The sequence below is a fragment of the Scyliorhinus torazame genome, chromosome 18 (assembly GCF_047496885.1).
Source record: "Scyliorhinus torazame isolate Kashiwa2021f chromosome 18, sScyTor2.1, whole genome shotgun sequence".
Classification (NCBI taxonomy): domain Eukaryota; kingdom Metazoa; phylum Chordata; class Chondrichthyes; order Carcharhiniformes; family Scyliorhinidae; genus Scyliorhinus; species Scyliorhinus torazame.
The window spans coordinates 107,780,272-107,801,250 of record NC_092724.1 but is presented as its reverse complement, the minus strand read 5'-3'; the positions used below and the strand labels follow the sequence as shown (position 1 = coordinate 107,801,250).

The following is a 20,979-nucleotide window of genomic DNA, read 5'->3' as shown; positions in this document are numbered from 1 at the left end:
GGTTAGACTCAGTTGAAACATTAAACCCTGCAGATTTTGTTATGTGTCTTAGCAACCAACTCAACAGCAACATAGATTGGGAACCAGGGCCAGCTGCCTACCCACCTCAATGTGTGACCAGAATTAGGGAGATTGTCATATCTATATCATTATGATATTTGGAGGAGGCCCAGGAAATTGTTGTAGGAGTTCCTCAGGGAAATTTCCTCGCCAATGTGCCCCACTAATTTCTTTTAATAGTGTGTGGCCTGTTCCTTACAGTACAAGGTACCTTTCACAGTTTCTTAAAGCGGACAGCTTGTGAGTGACCTATGCAGTACCTTCTGATTTGTCGCATGCATGTGCAGCTAACAGTGAACATGAGACCTTGGCTCAACTACTTATAGCTGCTTCATGAAGGAGCAACCCTCCATCATAAAGTCAAGAATGGGGCTGTTCATTTACAATATCAGTGTTCAGCATCATTCAAAACTTCTGATCACAAGACACCTATGCCAACCACAGCAGGATTTGGACACCATTCTGTCTTTGATAAACAAATTGTAGGCAGCAGGCCAAAGATGTGCAGGTTAGGTGGATTGGCCATGCTAAATTGGCCCTAAGTGTCCAAAAAATCAGGTGGTTTTACTGGGTTACGGGGATAAGGTGGAAGCATAGTCTTAAATAGGGTGCTCTTTCCAAGGGCTGGTGCAGACTCGATGGGCCGAATGGCCTCTTTCTGCACTGTAAATTCTATGATTCTTTCATACCATAGACGTGCTCAATAATGACAATTGAACAGCATTAGGTCCAACCATTTACTCTGCTCTACCACCACTGACGAATCCCCAGTCGTTAACACCCTGGGGAGTTACCATGTCAATTATGTAGCTGCGGGAACAGGGCAGAGGCTATGTACTCTGTTATGAATCATTCAATTTCTTGTTCCTCAAAGTCTCTTCACATCTACAGGGCTCAAGTGAGGAGTTTGATATAATGCTCAGTACTTGCCTGGACGAGTGCCGCTGCAACACTGAAGGAGATTAAAAACATCCAGTGCAGTGCAGCCTACCTGCTTGACATCTCTGCCAATGGACTGAATGTCTCCTCCCTCCATTGCCAATGATTTGCTGAATGCAGTGCAGCAATTCATCAAGGCCATTATAACAGCACCATCCCAGCTGATAACTTCTACCATAATGAAAGAATAAGAACAGCAAAGTCACATGGACACAAATCACTTCCAAGTTACCCTCCAGGTGATATAATATCAGATTTGGAGATACATATATCACTGTTCCTTCATCTTTGCTGCTTGGAAATCTTGGAATTCCTGAATCAATATCACGATAGTCACAAAGACTGCAACAAGGTTACCCGCCACCTCACCACCTCTACCGGGCAACTAGGGAAGGGAACAAAATGCTGCCTTGTGAGCATCACCTACACACAGAGGACACATTTTTAAAAAAACTGTAACCTTTAACTCCCATCTCTTACACGTAGTAACAAACTGGACAGGCAGTATTTCATTCTTTATACCTACTGCAGTCTCCTGAATTTTGATTACATAGCAGCGTTAAGTCAAAGCGTGCAAAACTCACTGAACCTGGAATACATATGTCCTGAGAGAGCAGCAGCGCTGACTCTAGCATGACCCAAGAGGAGACTCATAGGAGGCAATAAAAGTTAATGGGGCGGAATATAAATGCAAAATCTCAAATCAGTCAAGCAGTCACTGAGCGGCGCAGGCATTGTGATATACGATGGATGACAGACTCAGAGAGACAAATATGAACCAGTCTATTGGCATTTTGCAGTGGGGTCACCGAGGCGAAAGAGGAGGCAGGTGGGAGTGCCAGATGCATTGCCTTCAGCTTTCTGACTGGAATGCGGCATTTTTTTTTTACAATCAAAGGCATCGGACTCTGGTAATAGTCATAAAAGTCATACTGCTGAATGGATTATTACGGGAAGTGGATCAATTGAATTTTAAGTGGAGCACTTCCGTTTCACTGAGCCCGATAGTTGAAAATGTCCACAAGTATTGCACTGTTATTCAAAGCCATCTGTTTTATTGAAATGAATGGGAGATGGACCCTCATTCATTTCTTGTGTTGTCTCAATGTTGAAATCCTGCTGTCGCTAAACTCCACCACTATCTCAGGCTATCCAGATTTGCTGGAAGCACTGTCAGGACGCAGTAATTTATTGAATGCATTATTTATTAAACAGTCTTATTGTTACAGTTCTGACACCCCCCTCTCTGCCCGAAGGCTAAAGCAGTGTGCCTGGCATGGAATTGTATGCTGCTGAATTGATTCCCTGAGTATCGACTCTCATCTGCTTTAAAAAAAACATAATATAAACATACACAAAATTCTAGTTCTTTGGCAAAATATCATCCTTCAGAGTTAGATTAGGTTAGATGAACTGATGGAATATTTATAAAAGGGTGGTGTTTTTGGAGGGGGGAAATACGTCTTCATTATTTCCATTGAACTGTCATATATGATGCTGTGTTGGTGCAATTAAACTGACTGCAATCAGAGTCTGAATATTTTGGTTTGCTAAACACCATGAAGGTGACGCCTGTTCGAGTTGCAATGGCCTCTGAGAGAATCAAAAAATGCATTCTAACAAATTTATTCTAATGACTTTTAGCTCTTATTGCTGTGGAAACCGTTGCAGGGCACACTTTGTACATATGGTGCTCATATCATTAGGGTTGGATTGTAGGAGCCAGCACCCAGGGAGTGATAGTCTTAGTTATTGATTGGGAAATATACATGTTGACGTCAGTTTTTGGTACTGATTCAAAAGCATGTGTTTTCTTTCAGTTTTTATTTTTAGCATGGGAGGCTGAGAGAAAATCAAGGTTTTATTTTAAATTTTGAACATTACTGAACTACAAGAAAACAATACATGGTTAAGATAAAGGACAACCCACAATTAGTTACATGGTTTGCAGACACCTGGACTTCTGGCAAGTGCACATTCACAGCAGTTGTTTAAGCCATCAGATATATCGATGCATGATTAAATCTAAATATTCCGACTATTTAAGGCCTTGTTTGGTGCATGGAAAGTAGGATTTGACAAAACCAACAAACCAGCTTCCATCCTACCAACCTATGAAACTTTAACGTGCTTGGGACATAGATGTATCTTGATTACTCCATTAAGGAAAAATCTGTTGATCTGCAACCAATAGGGATTTGACACAATTACCGCCAACACTAACTACTGTTGCAAAAACCATCCATCACCTCAAGTGTAAACTTCTTATGCTTGTATTTAAATCTGACCTCAACTATATCTATTTTTTTATCCTCCAATTACCTTGACTCTGTCCTTTGTGGAGTCTTCCCCCACCTCCTCTCATTGGCAGCCTTGCCTTCAGCCATATCGGTGATACATTTGAAAATTCCTTCCTAAAGGCTTCTGCCTCATCATTTGCCACTCCTTCAAGGCTGCTTAAAACTCCAATGACAAAATCTTCACTGCCCTTAATTGCTCTTTCTTTGGTTCAGCTATTTTGAAACCTTGAGCTTCTGCAAATTATCTTGGGACATATTGGGGCAGCAAGGTGGCACAGTGGTTGGTACTGCTGCCTCACAGCGCCAGGTACCCGAATTCAATTCTGGCCTTGGGGTCAATGTCTGTGTGAATTTTATACGTTCTCCCTGTGTCTGCGTGCATTTCCTTCGGGTGCTCTGGTTCCCTCCCACAGTCTAAAGATGTGCAGGTTAGGTGGATTGGCCATGCTAAAGAATTACCCCTTAGTGTCCAGGGATGTGCATGTTAGGTGGATTGGCCATGCTAAAAAAATTACCCCTTAGTGTCCAGGGATGTGCAGGTCAGGTTATGGAGTTGTGGGGTAGGGCGGGGTGACAGGGGGTGGACATGGATAGAATGCTCATTCAAAGGGTCGATGGGCTGAATGGCCTTCTTTTGCACTGTAGGAATTCTACGATTCTATGATGCTATATAAATACATGTTATTGTGAGCTTGGAGGAGACTTGCATCAAGTACAACCACCAGCGCAGACCTTTCAGGCAGACTGGCCCATATCCATGCTATAAATCCTGTATAATAATTGGAGTCCAATACTCCAGAGAGATTTCTAAGATCAGGGCTAGCATGCAGCCAAGGTTACACTGTTCACTCGCATTGCTCTTCCATGAGCACTCATTAAAAAAAATGTTTTAAAATGTTATTCTTTTCACTGTATGTGGATGTTTCTGACAAGGCCAGCAACTGGGTGCTCTCAAGATAGGAAAAATTGAATGGCCCATTTCAAATCAAGGGTGGTGTCTGCCAGCAACTTCCTCTGTGTGGCTGTATTGTTAATGCCACACACGAGCCGGTCCCTCAACATCTCGGAGAGGACGGTCTGAACTTGGAGTGTTCAGCCAGACACTGCCGGCGAGTTAAGAAGTCCATGACTGAAAGAATGAAAGAAGTCCACTGACTCGCCAGCAGACCGAATCGGCATATTAAAATGATACCACTGCATAATTACAGAAGGTTTGGGATCATTGTGTTCCGAAACCAAAGTGGATTTGGAGTCTGGTGCAGCCGGGTAAGTCAGACTCTTTATGATTCCAAATATCTGGGCCCCGCAGGCGGTCAGGAGGAGGACTTTCTGTCGGGCTTCCCCCAAAATCCCGTTTGCCTGGGAAAAATACCTCATGCGCTCCGCATACTGGTTCCAGTCTTCCATGCCTGCGTCAAAGGCTTCCAACTTTCGGAATAATGGCACCTTAAATTGCTACGGCGTTGCAAGGCGGATCTACGAGTGTGTCCGGAGTTTCCTTTAATCCTTGCCGCCAAATTAGTAACTCAGAGGAAGCTGGCGGTAAATGAACATAGTTTTATTTCACGATTTACGAAGTTCTGCTCGAGGCAGCAACTCGCTCCCAATACAGTCCTTGCTGGGAGAACTAATCATATCAGACCCTGCTTTGGGCCAGCTTTTATCTTAGTTCATAACAAGTCCCAGGTGGGTGACCTTCGTCTTGCAGTCCCTGAGTCCCACAGGGAGATGGTTTCACCTTGGTCCGAATAGGGGTTTTGACGCATGGTAGGAGGATGTCGCTGGCAAGGCTAGCATTTGTTGCCAGTCCCTAATTGCTTGGAACAAAATGGCTTGCTAGGCTATTTCAGAGATCTGTTACAAGTCAACCACATTGTTGGAGTCACCAGTAGACCAGATCAGGTAAGGATGACAGTTTCCTTCCCAGAATGAACCAGATGGTGTTTTACAACAATCAATGATAATTTCATGGTCACCATGACTGGGGCTAGCTTTCAATTCCAGATATTAAGATTCCACCAACTGCGTGGTCGGATTTGACCAGTGTCCCAAAAACATTCACCAAGATTCCTGGATTACCGTCCAGTGACGTTACCACAATGCCACCGTTAAGCACACGTATAGACAATTCTAACCCTCCTATATCAATGAGTTGGATGAAGGGGCTGATGATACAAAGATAGGTGGGAAAGCAGGTTGTCAAGAGGATATAAAATGTCTACAGAGAGGTTTGGATAGGTTAAGCATGTTGGCAAAAAATGTAGCAGATGGGAGATGTGAGAAGATGTGAACTTGTCCATTTTGGCGGTGTGGTAATACCAGGTATTGCGGTACCTGAGAGGCCGAAGCCATTGGTTGAGACCCTGGAGTCTACCATTGGCTGTGTGAAGTAGCTCCGCCCTGAAGGCGGGGTATAAGAGATGGTGCCATCCCAGCATCCTTCATCCCAGCAACTTTCTGTTACGAAGCTGCTGGGGATCAGATCTAGTGCATTAAAGCCTCAGTTACTAAATACCTTTGTCTCGAGTATATTGATTGCGCATCAGTTTAATGCACTGAAACTAAGCTGGAAGGATGGATCTCCGTATCAAGCCGGAGTGCCTCCAACTCAGCCCCTACGCGGCAAACTCGGCCGCTATATTTAAAAACTGGCTGCCGTATTTTAAGGGTTACCTGGAGACGGCCGAAGGAGAGCCCACTGAAGGCCAGAAAATGCATCTCCTGCGATCAAGGGTCAGCCCTGGGATCTATCCCCTTATCAAGGAGGCGGCGAACGACGATGCCACCATCCTACTACTGGAAGGACATTACATCCGCCCTGTTAACCAGGTCTACGCTCGCCACCTGCTCGCTACGAGGCGGCAAAGCCCCGGGGAATCGCTGGAAGACTTCTACCGGGCCCTACTGGTGCTGGGCCAAAGCTGCGGCTGCCCACCAGTTCCGGGGAGCAAGCACACTGAACTTTTAATAAGAGATGCTTTTGTGGCAGGTTTGAGCTCCTCTGATATCCGCAGGAGACTCCTGGAGAAGGACACACTTGGGCTCAGAGAGGCACGGGCCCTGGCTGGGTCCATGGACATCACATACCAAAACGCGCAAGCCTATGCTCCCGACCGCGCGTCCGCCCCCTGGCCCGCATGGCACCCCGCTGCGACAGCCCCCCAGATCTTCCCCCTGACCCCGCTGGCCTGCGATATCGGACGGTCCGCTAACGCCGTCGGAGCCCGCTGCTTTTTCTGCAGGCAGGCAGGTCATCCGCGCGCGCGCTGCCCGGCACGCACCGTCACCTGCAAAGGGTGCGGCAAGAAGGGCCGCTACGTAGGGGTCTGTCAGGCCCGCGCCGTCGCCGTGCTCTCCGGTGGCTCCGGACCGCCGCGGCAAAACCGCCCCCAGGCCATGACCGACCACCACTCCTTTCCTAGGGCCATTCGCAACCTAAGGACGCGGCCATTTTGCGCCCCGAACACCGCGCCGCCATTTTTTCCATCCCCGCCGCCATCTTGGGGTTCCCCGGACACCATGTGTGACCCGTGGGTGACGCATTCTTGGATGGGGCCCCAGGCCCCCAGCTCGGATGACTACATGCTGCCTGACCAGAGCTCGCAGCTGCTTCACCTGGCATCGGTGACGTTGGACCAAAGTCGCCCCCGGACACTCACGAAGGCTACAACAACGGTCCTCGTCAACGGCCACAAGACGCCCTGCTTGATTGACTCCGGGAGCACGGAAAGCTTCGTCCACCCTGACACGGTAAGGCGCTGTTCACTCGTGACCCACCCTGTAAGCCAAAGGATCTCCCTGGCCTCCGGGTCACATTCGGTGGAAATAAAGGGGTACTGCCTGGCGAACCTCACTGTCCAAGGTCGGAAATTCGATAATTTCCGCCTGTATGTCCTGCCGCAACTCTGCGCGGCTACCCTCCTGGGGCTGGACTTCCAATGCCACCTGCAAAGCCTGACCTTTGAATTCGGCGGCCCTATACCTCCCCTTACTGTCTGCGGCCTCGCGACCCTGAAGGTCAACCCGCCTTCCCTGTTTGCAAACCTCACCCCGGATTGCAAACCCGTCGCCACCGGGAGCAGACGGTACAGTGCCCAGGACCGGACCTTCATCAGGTCAGGAGTCCAAAGGCTGCTGAAGGAAGGAGTCATCGAAGCGAGCAACAGTCCCTGGAGAGCTCAAGTAGTGGTGGTAAAGACCGGGGAGAAACATAGGATGGTCATTGACTACAGTCAGACCATCAACAGGTTTACGCAGCTGGACGCGTACCCTCTCCCCCGTATAGCCAACATGGTAACCAGGATCGCGCAATACAAGGTCTTCTCCACGGTGGATCTCAAGTCCGCCTACCACCAGCTACCCCTCCGTAATAGTGACCACAAGTACACTGCCTTCGAAGCTGATGGGCGGCTCTACCAATTCTTAAGGGTTCCCTTCGGTGTCACTAATGGGGTCTCGGTCTTCCAGCGAGAGATGGACCGAATGGTTGACCGGTACGGCTTACGCGCAACGTTTCCGGATCTGGATAACATCACCATCTGCGGCCATGATCAGCAGGACCACGACACCAACCTCCGCAAATTCCTCCAGACCGCACAAATCCTTAACCTCACGTACAATAAGGATAAGTGTGTGTTCCGCACCGACCGCCTAGCCATCCTTGGCTACGTAGTGCGGAACGGAGTTATAGGCCCTGACCCCGAACGCATGCGCCCCCTTATGGAGTTCCCCCTCCCTCACTGCCCCAAGGCCCTGAAACGCTGCCTCGGGTTCTTCAGCTATTACGTTCAGTGGGTCCCAAACTACGCAGACAAAGCCCGACCCCTAATCCAGTCCACGGCCTTCCCTCTGTCGACTGAGGCCCGCCATGCTTTCAGCCGCATCAAAGCAGACATTGCAAGGGACACGATGCACGCTATCGACGAGTCCCTCCTCTTCCAGGTCGAGAGTGATGCGTCCGACGTAGCTCTGGCGGCCACCCTCAACCAAGCGGGCAGGCCCGTGGCTGTCTTTTCCCGTACCCTACATGCTTCCGAAATCCGCCACTCCTCGATCAAAAAGGAGGCCCAGGCCATAGTAGAGGCTGTGAGGCATTGGAGGCATTATCTGGCCGGCAGGAGGTTCACTCTCCTCACAGACCAACAGTCGGTAGCCTTCATGTTCGATGACGCACAGCGGGGAAAGATTAAGAACGACAAGATCTTGCGGTGGAGGATAGAACTCTCCACCTACAACTACGAGATCTTGTACCGTCCAGGGAAGCTCAATGAGCCTCCTGATGCTCTGTCCCGCAGCACTTGTGCCACTGCACAAGTGGACCGTCTCCGCGCCCTCCACGAGGACCTCTGCCACCCGGGGGTCACTCGTTTCTTCCACTTCGTTAAGATCCGCAACCTGCCCTACCCAATCGAGGAGGTCAGTACAGTCACCAGGGACTGCCAAATCTGCGCGGAGTGCAAACCGCACTTCTACCGGCACCTGATAAAGGCTGCCCATCCCTTTGAATGCCTCAGAATGGACTTCAAAGGCCCCCTCCACTCCACTGACCGCAACACGTATTTCCTGAACATGATTGACGAGTACTCCCGGTTCCCCTTCACCATCCCCTGCCCAGACATGTCCACAACCACCGAAATCAAGGCCCTCCAGGGTGTCTTTACACTGTTCGGTTTCCCCGCGTACATACACAGCGATAGGCGCTCCTCTTTTATGAGCGACGAACTGCGTCAATTTCTGCTCAGCAAAGGCATCGCCTCGAGCAGGACGACCAGTTACAACCCTCGGGGAAACGGGCAGGTAGAGAGGGAGAACAGAACGGTCTGGAAGACCGTCCTACTGGCCCTCCGGTCTAGGAATCTCCCAGTCTCCCGCTGGCAAGAAGTCCTCCCGGTGGCCCTTCATGCCAACCGGTCACTGCTCTGTACAGCCGCAAATCAGACACCTCACAAGCGTCTTCTTGTCTTCCCCAGGAAGTCCTCCTCCGGGACCTCACTCCCAACCTGGCTAGCAACACCTGGACCCATCCTGCTTCGGAAGCACGTGCGAGTGCACAAGTCGGACCCATTGGTCGAGAGGGTCCACCTGCTGCACGCTAACCCGCAGTACGCCTACGTGGCGTTCCCCGACGGCAGGCAAGACACGGCCTCCCTTCGGGACCTAGCGCCCGCCGGAACCCCACGCGCTCCCGACCCATTACCCCCACCTCCACCACCCCCACAGCAGTGGGAGGGCTCAGTACTCCCGCCACTCTGGCCCTGGCCCATCCACTCATCGGCGCCCCCTACAGGTTCCCCCCCCCCCAGGCCAACCGCTTTCCCCAACAGCGCCGCCCAGGGGTGACGAAGCTGCCGAGGAGGCCGAAACTATGCTCCCGGAATCGTAACCACCGAGACCTACACCAGGATCACCACTGAAGCTCCGACGCTCCAGGAGGACAATCAGGCCACCAGAGCGATTTATTGATTCATCCTGACTCTCACAATAAATGAACATTTTGATCGAATCCTCGATTGTACGGTGCCTCAATACCTGGTTGTAGCGCACAAAGACTCCGAGAGACGAATAGAGTGAAGTCGATGAGGCTTTATTAAGCGTGACTGTTCCCCCGCAGTTCAGTAGTAGACTGCCTGCGGGGGAGGACTCCAGGTACTTATACTCCGCCTTCAGGGCGGAGCTAGAGATCAACGTCCAACCAGGACCCGGGATCTGTCAGCCAATGACATCACGGCTTCACAGTCCCACATGACCCCTAATGCATACTACCACATTCACCCCTTGTTAAAAATGAACCCGGCGGGGTGATGCTTCGCATGGTGGTAAGGGTTTACAAGGCTGGTCCTGGGAGGAAAACTTTCGCATGTTATTACAGTATGTACAGGGGTTTTTTTGTTTCAAACTATTTACTGTAATCGTCAGGAAAAGACAAAATGTTCTCGTTAAAAGTCCACATATAGTACTGTTAGATCGACGCCACGAGTCGGTCGGGCGGTCTGGTCGTCCGTGTCGATCACCTCGGCCCCGGTGGTGGTGGTGCTTGTTCCGGTGTTGTCGTCTCCGGGAGCCTTACGGTTTCAGCTTGGGCTTCATTCCTGGTCGGGCCTGGGAGGAGGACTGATCCTCCTGGGAAGGGGGCGGTCGCGGGATGCGGCGATGGCAGGAAGGGGGGGGGGTTGGGTGATTGGTGTCGGGGGGGTGTGTGTGTTGCCGGCGGGCGCCAGATCTCGCAGGGAGACCGTGTCCTGTCGGCCGTCGGGGTACTCCACGTAAGCGTACTGCGGGTTCACGTGAAGGAGGTGAACCCTTTCGACCAACGGGTCCGACTTGTGCGCCCGCACATGTTTTCGGAGCAAGATGGGTCCTGGGGCCGCCAGCCAGGTCGGTAGCGACGTTCCAGAGGAGGACTTCCTGGGGAAGACAAGGAGGCGCTCATGGGGCGTTTGGTTAGTGCTAGTACACAGTAGTGACCGGATGGAGTGGAGGGCGTCCGGGAGGACCTCCTGCTACCGTAAAACTGGGAGGTCCCTGGACCGTAGGGCCAGTAGGACGGTCTTCCAGACCGTGCCGTTCTCCCTCTCTACTTGCCCGTTCCCCCGGGGGTTGTAGCTGGTTGTCCTGCTCGAGGCTATACCGTTGCTGAGCAGGAACTGGCGCAGCTCGTCACTCATGAAGGAGGACCCCCTGTCGCTGTGGACGTATGCGGGGCAACCGAACAGTGTGAATATGGTGTTCAGGGCTTTAATGACTGTGGTCGCGGTCATGTCAGAGCAGGGGATGGCGAATGGGAAGCGGGAGTACTCGTCCACCACATTAAGGAAGTATATGTTGCGGTCGGTGGAGGGGAGGGGTCCTTTGAAATCCAGACTGAGGCGTTCAAAGGGGCGGGAAGCCTTAATCAGGTGCGCACCATCCGGCCTGAAAAAATGCAGTTTGCACTCTGCGCAGATGTGGCAGTTCCTTGTGACTGTACGGACCTCCTCTAAAGAGTATGGGAGGTTGCGGGACTTGATAAAGTGGTAAAACCGAGTGACCCCCGGGTGGCAGAGGTCCTCGTGGAGGGTTTGGAGGCGGTTAATTTGTGCGTTGGCACATGTGCCGCGGGATAGGGCATCGGACGGCTCGTTCAGCTTTCCGGGACGATACAAGATCTCGTAGTTGAAGGTGGAGAGCTCGATCCTCCACCTTAAGATCTTGTCGTTTTTGATTTTGCCCCGCTGTGCATTATCGAACATGAAGGCTACCGACCGTTGGTCCGTGAGGAGAGTGAATCTCATGCCGGCCAGTTAATGCCTCCAATGTCGCACAGCTTCCACTATGGCTTGGGCTTCCTTTTCCACTGAGGAGTGGCGGATTTCTGAAGCGTGGAGGGTTCGGGAGAAAAAGGCCACGGGTCTGCCCCCTTGGTTAAGGGTGGCCGCTAGAGCTACGTCGGAGGCGTCGCTCTCGACCTGGAAGGGGAGGGACTCGTCGATGGCGCGCATCGTGGCCTTTGCGATATCCGCTTTGATGCGGCTGAAGGCCTGGCAAGCCTTTGTCGACAGAGGGAAGGTCGTGGTCTGTATTAGGGGGCGGGCCTTGTCTGCGTACTGGGGGACCCACTGGGCGTAGTATGAAAAGAACCCCAGGCAGCGTTTTAGGGCTTTTGAGCAGTGCGGGAGGGGAAATTCTATGAGGGCGCGCATACGTTCGGGGTCGGGGCCTATTATCCCATTGCGCCCTACGTAGCCCAGGATGGCTAGCCGGTTTGTGCTAAAGACGCACTTGTCCTCGTTGCACGTGAGGTTCAAGGCTTTAGCGGTCTGGAGGAATTTTTGGAGGTTGGCGTCGTGGTCCTGCTGATCGTGGCCACAAATGGTTACATTGTCGAGATACGGGAACGTGGCCCGTAACCCGTGTTGATCAACCATTCGGTCCATCTCTCATTGGAAGACCGAGACCCCGTTTGTGACGCCAAATGGGACCCTTAGGAAATGGTATAATCGCCCGTCTGCCTCGAAGGCTGTGTACTTGCGGTCACTTGGGCGGATGGGGAGCTGATGGTAGGCGGACTTGAGGTCCACGGTGGAGAAGACCTTATATTGGGCAATCCGATTGACCATGTCGGATATGCGGGGGAGAGGGTACGCGTCTAGTTGTGTGTACCTGTTGATGGTCTGGCTATAGTCTATGACCATCCTTTGCTTCTCCCCTGTCTTTACTACTACCACCTGTGCTCTCCAGGGACTATTGCTGGCCTGGATTATGCCTTCCTTTAGTAGCTGCTGGACTTTGGACCGAATGAAGGTCCGGTCCTGGGCGCTGTACCGTCTGCTCCTAGTGGCGACGGGTTTGCAATCCGGGGTGAGGTTTGCAAACAAGGATGGGGGTTGCACCTTGAGGGTTGCGAGGCCGCAGATAGTGAGTGGTGGTATTGGGCCGTCGAATTTGAAGGTTAGGCTCTGTAGATTGCACTGGAAATCCAATCCCAGTAATGTGGGGGCGCAGAGTTGGGGAAGGACGTAGAGCCTGTAGTTTTTGAACTCCCTCCCTTGCACCGTTAGGGTAACTATGCAGAAGCCTTTGATCTGTACGGAGTGGGATCCTGCAGCTAGGGAAATCTTTTGTGCTTTGGGATGGATGGTCAAAGAACAGCGTCTTACCGTGTCGGGGTGGATAAAGCTCTCCGTGCTCCCGGAGTCGACCAGGCATGGTGTCTCGTGCCCGTTTATCAGCACCGTTGTCGTCGTCGTCTGGAGTGTCCGGGGCCGAGCTTGGTCCAGCGTCATTGAAGCCAGACGTGGTTGTAGTGGTTGAGCGTCTTCTTCGAACCCCGTGTAGCCGTCGACACTGGGGTCCGTTGTTGCCGTCCAAGATGGCGTCGGGGGTGAACAAGATGGCTGCCCCCATGCATTGCACATGGCTGGGGGGTCACAAGATGGCGGTGGGGGTGGACAAAATGGCCGCCCCCATGCGTCGCACAGGTCTGGGGTGGTCCAAGATGGCGGCGCCCTTCTTCCCCTCGTGGTGGCCGGGACCCAAAATGGCGGCGCCTGCGGGTCGCACATGGGGCGCTGGGGGGGTTGGGGAGCGTTAGGAATGCGCGGGGCTCCCTCTTCTCTGGGGGCAGCGGTGGCTGGGACCCAAATTGGTAGCGCCGGCGGGTCATACGTGGGGCGCCGGGGGGGTGGTTTGGGGAGCGTTAGAGACGCGCAGAACTCCCTCTTCTCCGGGGAGAGCGGTGGTCGGGACCCAAAGTGGTAGCGCCGGTGGGTCAGACATGGGGCGCGGGGGGGGGTTGGGGAGCGTAAACAGCGTGCAGGGCTCCCTGTTCTCCAGGGAGAGCGGTGGTCGGGACCCAGAGTGGTAGCGCCGGCGGGTCATACATGGGGCGCTGGGGGGGGTTGGGGACCGTAAGCGGCGTGCAGGGCTCCCTGTTCTCCCGGGACAGCGGCGACCTCGCGGGACCGGCACACAGCCGCGAAATGGCCCTTTTCCCCGCAGCTCTTACAGATCGCTGCGCGGGCCGGGCAGCGCTGCCGGGGGTGTTTCGCTTGGCCGCAGAAATAGCAGCGTGCTCGCCCGGAGCGGCTTGGCGTTTGAACCACGCAAGCCTGTGGGGTGTCCGGGGGGGGTGGGTTTGTCGTGACGGGTGCATACGGGGCCCAATGGGCTGCCGCGCGGTCGGGGCCGTAGGCGCGGGTATTTCGCGCGGCCACGTCTAGGGAGGCTGCTAGGGCCCGTGCCTCTGAGAGTCCTCGCGACTCTTTTTCTAGAAGTCTTTGGCGGATTTGGGAGGAGTTCATACCTGCCACAAAAGCATCGCGCATTAACATGTCCGTGTGTTCGTTTGCGTTCACCGGTGGGCAGCTGCAGGCCCGTCCCAAAATTAGTAGCGCGGCGTAGAATTCATCTATCGATTCTCCGGGACTTTGCCGTCTCATTGCGAGTTGATAGCGAGCGTAGATCTGGTTTACTGGGCGGACATAGAGACTTTTTAGTGCTGCGAACGCCGTCTGGAAATCCTCTGCGTCTTCGATGAGGGAGAAAATCTCCGTGCTTAACCTCGAGTGCAGGACCTATAGTTTTTGGTCTTCTGTGTCCTGGCCGGGGGCCGTTCTGAGGTAGGCCTCGAAACAAGTCTGCCAGTGCTTGAAAGCTGCTGCCGCGTTCACTGCGTGGGGGCTGATCCTCAGGCATTCCGGGATGATCCTGAGCTCCATAGTCCTTTAGTCACGCTTAATAAATTGTAGCGCACAAAGACTCCGATAGACGAATAGAGTGAAGTCGATGAGGCTTTATTAAGCGTGACTGTTCCCCCGCAGTTCAGTAGTAGACTGCCTGCGGGGGAGGACTCCAGGTACTTATACTGTGCCTTCAGGGCGGAGCTAGAGGTCAACGTCCAACCAGTACCCGGGATCTGTCAGCCAATGACATCACGGCTTCACAGTCCCACATGACCCCTAATGCATACTACCACACTGGTCCTACCATGTGAAGGGCTATTTTTTTTTCACTGGCCACCACCCCCACGCCGGACTCCTTCTTAACAGGGGGTGAATGTGGTAACACCAGGTATTGAGACCCTGGAGTCTACCATTGGCTGTGTGAAGTAGCTCCGCCCTGAAGGCGGGGTATAAGAGATGGTGCCATCCCAGCAGCCTTCACTTTCTGTTACAAAGCTGCTGGGGATCAGTTCTAGTGCAGTAAAGCCTCAGTTACTGAATACCTTCGTCTCGAGTATATTGATTGCGCATCAGGTGGGAAGAGTAGAAAAGCGGTATAATGTTTAAATGGAGAGGCTGCAGAACTCTGAGGTAGAGAGGAACTGGGTGCCCTCTTATACACATAACAAAAAGGTGGCATGCAGAAGTAGGAAGTGACTATGAAGGCAAATGGAATGTTTGTATTTGTTCTTGTGTGTCCTTGTATGTATAGCTGCCAGTAGTGCATTAGCACAACTACCACAACTATTCTGAATTTCCACTGCACCAGTCATCTTGACTCCCAATTCTGTGCCAACTGTATTCAAGTAACACTGCGCGCTGTGGGCTATTGTTCATTTGGAACTGGATGGAGGCTGCTCAAAATAATATGGGCAAGAATGTCATCAGCACTTAAATGTTTCAGCACCAGCTCCAATTTTGTAGATACTTGTCAGTTAACAATATGATCTCAAAATATTCTGATTTTTTTCTCTTGCGTTTCACCGAAAAGCTTATTCATCCAAATCAATGTTACACAGCCTAAAATGCTTTCGGTTCACTAGGGATGAAGATTAACGTGCAAAAAAAAAAGCAATTAAATCCTGTCAGATTGTGAATTCGAAGGGCTCTGACAGTTGAATTTTAAAGTGGACAGAATATTGTGTAATATCTCACAGAAAGCTGTCGATGGATCAACAACAACTTGTGTTGTCCCTTTTTATTATGCATTTTGCTTTAATTAAAAATATGAATGATAAGCGGCCTTGCAACGTATCATTTCCAGCTCTTTTGCTCCGCACATGACCCTCTCCTGAAGGCACAGACAGGGGTAAGGTCAGTAGCAGTCTATTGCCCTCCAATATGATGCCCAAGAGGATAAAGCCAGTGAGGATCAATAGCAAGGAAACATCAGCACAGACCAATGTCCAAACAAACTTATTCTTCCATCTTGGGCCTGAGAACATCAATCCAAAGTGGGACTCTGAGGCTTTATTTCACCCGTTCCAAGAACAAGGCATTTAAACCCCTTTGTAAATTTGCTACTGCCATGGTTGAGCTCAGCCAACTGAGCACTGACTGTGCACCAAACCTCATACTTTTTTGGCTCAGTGCACATTGAGCAAATTGGAACAGATATTTTAAGTGAAGCTCAACTGGTCTGACACGAAGGTCCACTTCAGTGACACCATGAATAAGAATACAGAGCTGTCAGCCCTACATTTGATTCACAATTTTTGTAATGAAAGCTGACTGTACTTTCAAGTGGAATAGACAGTATTATGACTAAAATCCTTGAAGCTCCATACGATAATATTTTGTAAGAGCCCAAGAAAGTATGCAATGAGTCAGTCACTTGTCTGTCAAGCCTCTTCTTTCCACATCCTGTCATAAATTTCAGTGTGCTTATTTAGTCTGAGGGAACATACTACAGTGTTCATGCTGAACTCCAGAATGACTGAAGTCAAACTTTAGCACACCTACCCAATCATGTAAACTTCTAGGTGACAGTTTCTGAAACAGAAAATGGTGGATTCCAACCCCATTATTGGTTAAGCACATAACCTAGGCGAATACTTAACTGTAAACCTAAAGGAGTACAGTATTGTTGAAGTATTTTATCACCCATGCCTACACTGGCTCCGTAACATTTATCCAGAGCACAGCCAGGGAACACTTCACAATAAAGGTGGAAGACGAGCTACTTCTCATTATGTTCAGGGTCGAATATACACTGGAAACACAGTAGGGGCTAGATTGGGAGAAAGCATGAAAGTAATATATTTTTTAGTTTGTTCATGGGGTGTGGGCATCATTGGCTTGGCCAGAATTTATTGCCCATTCCTAATTGCCCCTGAGAAGGTGTTGGTGAGCTGCCTTCTTGAACCACTGCATTCTTGTGGTATAGGTCCACCTACATTGCAGGGAGGTAGTTTGAGGACTTTGACCCAGAGATAGTGAAGGAACAGCGATATATTTCCATGTCAGGATGGTGGAGGGGACTTTCCAGGTTGTGTTACTCCCATGTGTCTTCTGCCCTTCTCCTTCAAGACAGGTGTAGTCATGGATTTGGAAGGTGCTGCCTAAGGAGCCTCTGTGAGTCCCTGCAGAGCATCTTGTAAATGGTACACACTTTGCGAGTTGGTGGTGGAGGGGGTGAATGTTTGTGGAAGGGGTGCCAATCAAGTGGGCTGCTTTGTCCTGGATAGTGTCGAGCTTCTTGAGTGTTGTTTAAGTTACACTCATCCAGGCAAGTGGACAGCGTTCCATCACATGCCTGACACTGACATGTGTCTTGTATGGTAATTCCCCAGCATCACAGGTGCTAATCTGCAGCCAATTCGATTCACCCCATGTGGTATCAAGAAACAATTGAAGGCACTGAATATTCCAAAGGTAATGAGTTCTGCCAATTTCCCGGCAATAGTAGATTGATAGGGTGTTGATTGGCTGGGCTGGATTTGTCCTGCTTTGTGCATATAGAAATACCTGGGCAGTCTTCCACATTGCTCGGTTGATCCCAGTGTTGTAGCTGTAGTGGAATAGCTTGGCTAGGGGTGCAAGTCTGCAGTACAATTGCTGGGAAATTGGCAGAACTCATTACCTTTGGAATATCCAGTGCCTTCAATTGTTTCTTGATATCACATGGGGTGAATCGAATTGGCTGCAGATTGGCACCTGTGATGCTGGAGACCTTAGGAGAAAAAGGCAGATACGCTGAGGGCACAGACTTGGAAGTACAATGTCATGTGCTATTATTTGCTATTTCAATTCTTTTCTGAACGTTTTATATTGAGCCTGATTCTCAATTGTAGTCAACCTGACACGTAATAAGCACACTGCTCCTGCTTGTTCTTAATCTCTACATCTTCCATCATCCATGGAGCTCTGGACTGGTTTGCCCTATGTTTCCCTTTTGTGGGATTACAGCTTGAATGTACGTCAGACATCGCCTCTTTCAAGGCAGCTCATTGTTCAGTTACAGTCATGCCTGTTAACCTTTGATTCCAGTTCATCTGTGCTGACCCATTCTCACACCATTGAATTTGGCTTTCCCCCAGTTAATTATTCTTACTCTGGCTGGTTCCTTGTCATTTTCTATAGTTAGCATCGACCTTATGATACAATGATTACTGACCCTAAATTTCCCCCTACTGACACGTAATAACTACTCATTGGGCCATAACTGCCTGACACCCCAGCAGCAGATTTGGGGGAGACTGCAAAGATGTGCTGGGGAATCCATCTCAAAACTTCCCAGGTCAAGATTTGCACGGCAATTGTCCAGAAAAGCTAGTATCCCCCTGGACAATTGCACTGCACTGGGAACCATCGATAAAGCGATTTAAATCGCTAACTTCAGATGGTTCCACCAGTATTGCGCTAATAGTGGCTCAGAAATGATTAGATTAAATAAAATCTCTTCTAACTTCTGCATAACTATTTTAAATACGAAGATCGATCCCCCCACAGGATTCCTCACCTCCCCCCCCCCCCCCGCCACTCCCCGACTAATCACTCTCCCAAGGTATTCCCCGCATCCTGATCCCTCATGGGATTCTCCCCGCGCCTCAACCTCCCACCCATTCAGGATATCCCTACCCCTCAACCGGTAGGCCCGACCCTAATCCCTGACTAGACTTGAACCCCAAACCGCTGGACCTCTCAACCCAACCTGGTTGGACCCCGACCCAGCCAGGTTGGACCCCCGACCCAGTGGACAGCTAATCTAAAGGATGAAAACAAACATTCAGAGAATAACTCATATCACACAGGCTTTATTTTCACCATTTGCTGCCTATTGCGATTGGTTCTCAGTTGCATTAAGACCTCAACTCTTTAAGTCCAACAGCATCGCATGCTGTCCCCCCTCCCCACAGCCACCAACCCAGATCATCCCCAAGAGACTGGAGAATGTTACCACCGCTATGGACACCTGGGGCGAAATTCTCCCCCAACGGCGGGATGCCCGCCGACTGGCGCCAAAACCGGCGCCAATCAGACGGGCATCGCGCCGGCAAAAAGGTGCAGAAGTCTCCGCATCTTTGGCGGCCTAGCCCCAACATTGAGGGGCTAGGCCGACGCCGGAGGGATTTCCGACCCGCCAGCTGGCGGAAATGGTGTTTGTTGCCCCGCCAGCTGGCGCGGAAATGCGGCGCATGCGCGGGAGCGTCAGCGGCCGCTGTCAGTTTCCCAGCGCATGCGCAGTGGGGAGAGTCTCTTCCACCTCCGCCATGGTGGAGGCCGTAGCGGAGGCGGAAGGGAAAGAGTGCCCCCACGGCACAGGCCCGCCCGCGGATCGGTGGGCCCCGATCGCGGGCCAGGCCACCGTGGGGGCACCCCCCGGGGTCAGATCGCCCCGCGCCCCCCCCAGGACCCCGGAGCCCGCCCACGCCGCCTGGTCCCGCCGGTAAATACCAGGTTTGATTTACGCCGGCGGGACAGGCAATTCCTGGGCGGGACTTCGGCCCATCCGGGCCGGAGAATCCAGCGGGGGGGTCCCGCCAACCGGCGCGGCCGGATTCCCGCCCCCGCCCAATCTCCGGGAGCGGAGACTTCGGCGGGGGCGGGATTCACGGCGGCCAACGGCCATTCTCCGACCCGGCGGGGGGTCGGAGAATGACGCCCCTGATCCTTTGATGAACTTCAGACTCATCTCTCCAGCCTTGAGGCGCACGGCATGTGTGATCTGAGACTCCCTGAAACCCACAGCTTCATTGCAACAATGATCGGACACCCTTCCTCTGTCCCCTACACTGGGCAATGCTCACACATCACTCACCCGTGCCAAGCATGGAATGGCACTGTGTCCAGGTGCACAAGACAAGGTCTTGCCCGCTGACCTTAGCAGCCACCGGAGGTGGTGAGTATTGTAGTTTTTGTCGTTCAAGGAGCTGGAAATTAAAAGTTAAATTTTTTTGGTTAGGATTAGTAAAGCATTTCAGTTAATCTTCCTATATTTAAGTGACAACAGAAGATAAATTAGTTGCTGGTGAGTCTTTACTTTTAACTAGTAAGTTTTATCATCTGATAGATAGAGCAGAATTTCACACACAAAGTGTGCGCTCGGCGGGCGGGACAGTTTGATTTTTATCTCTCTCATTTCGGTGATCATCCCTGCTTCACTCTCCTCACGGTCTGCTTCATAGCAACCCAGACCTGCTTCACACTCCTCCCGGTTTCTTCACAGTGATGCTGACCTGATTCACTTTCATCCTGGTCTCTTCACAGTGATGCTGACCTGCTTCACACTTTTTCCGATTAGCCATGTGTCAGCCATGATTCAGTTAGCAGCACACTGGCCTCTAAATCACGCGGTTCTGGACTAAATTCCCATTCCAGTGCTTGAAAAAAAATTCCAGCTAATATTCCAGTGCAATACTGAGGGAATGCTGCACTGCCAGAGTTGCCGTCTTCTGGGTAAGACTCAAACCTAGGTTTCACCTGTGGTGATCTCTGTATATGTAAATACATGAAGGGTTAATGTGCAGTCAGTACAGTCAGATGATCACTAGAGGGCAACACTAACAGGGAGTATATAAACAAGCTCAATCTGTTTTCCCGCGCCCTTCGGATGTCTTGTAGCTAGAGAACAGAAGTATAGTAAGTTCAGAATGTATAGTATAATATTCATAGTTAATCTAATTCTATCTTGTTTAATTTGACTACTAGTAAAAGTACTGAAAAATCAAACTCACAAGTAAATTGATTAGTTACGCAATAAATAATTTGTTATCACTCATCATCAAAGTTAACTTCAACTCGGCATAAAGAAATGAGTAACATATATTACTCCCAAGTAATATAACACAGTACCAGGATAAAATCTTTAAGAAAGATAACTAGAAAGATTAGGCAAGAAAAGATAAAATTCCAGTACTGACTATTCAACTGTGGAAGACTTCTCAGCAATCGGATCCTTGACAACAAATCGACTATAGGGACCGCGTTCAAGCTCCTTGGCAGCTGAAAATTACCGGTAATTTAAATTTAAACTGGAAACT

The 20,979-nt window shown here is 50.9% G+C and overlaps 1 protein-coding gene across 4 annotated transcripts in view; it reads left to right on the top strand.

The window, feature by feature from the left end:
• Nucleotides 1-20,979, top strand: part of LOC140395406 (protein shisa-6-like) — an 877,428-nt gene that overhangs the window by 220,785 nt on the left and 635,664 nt on the right. The gene's annotated exons all lie outside the window — the stretch shown is intronic.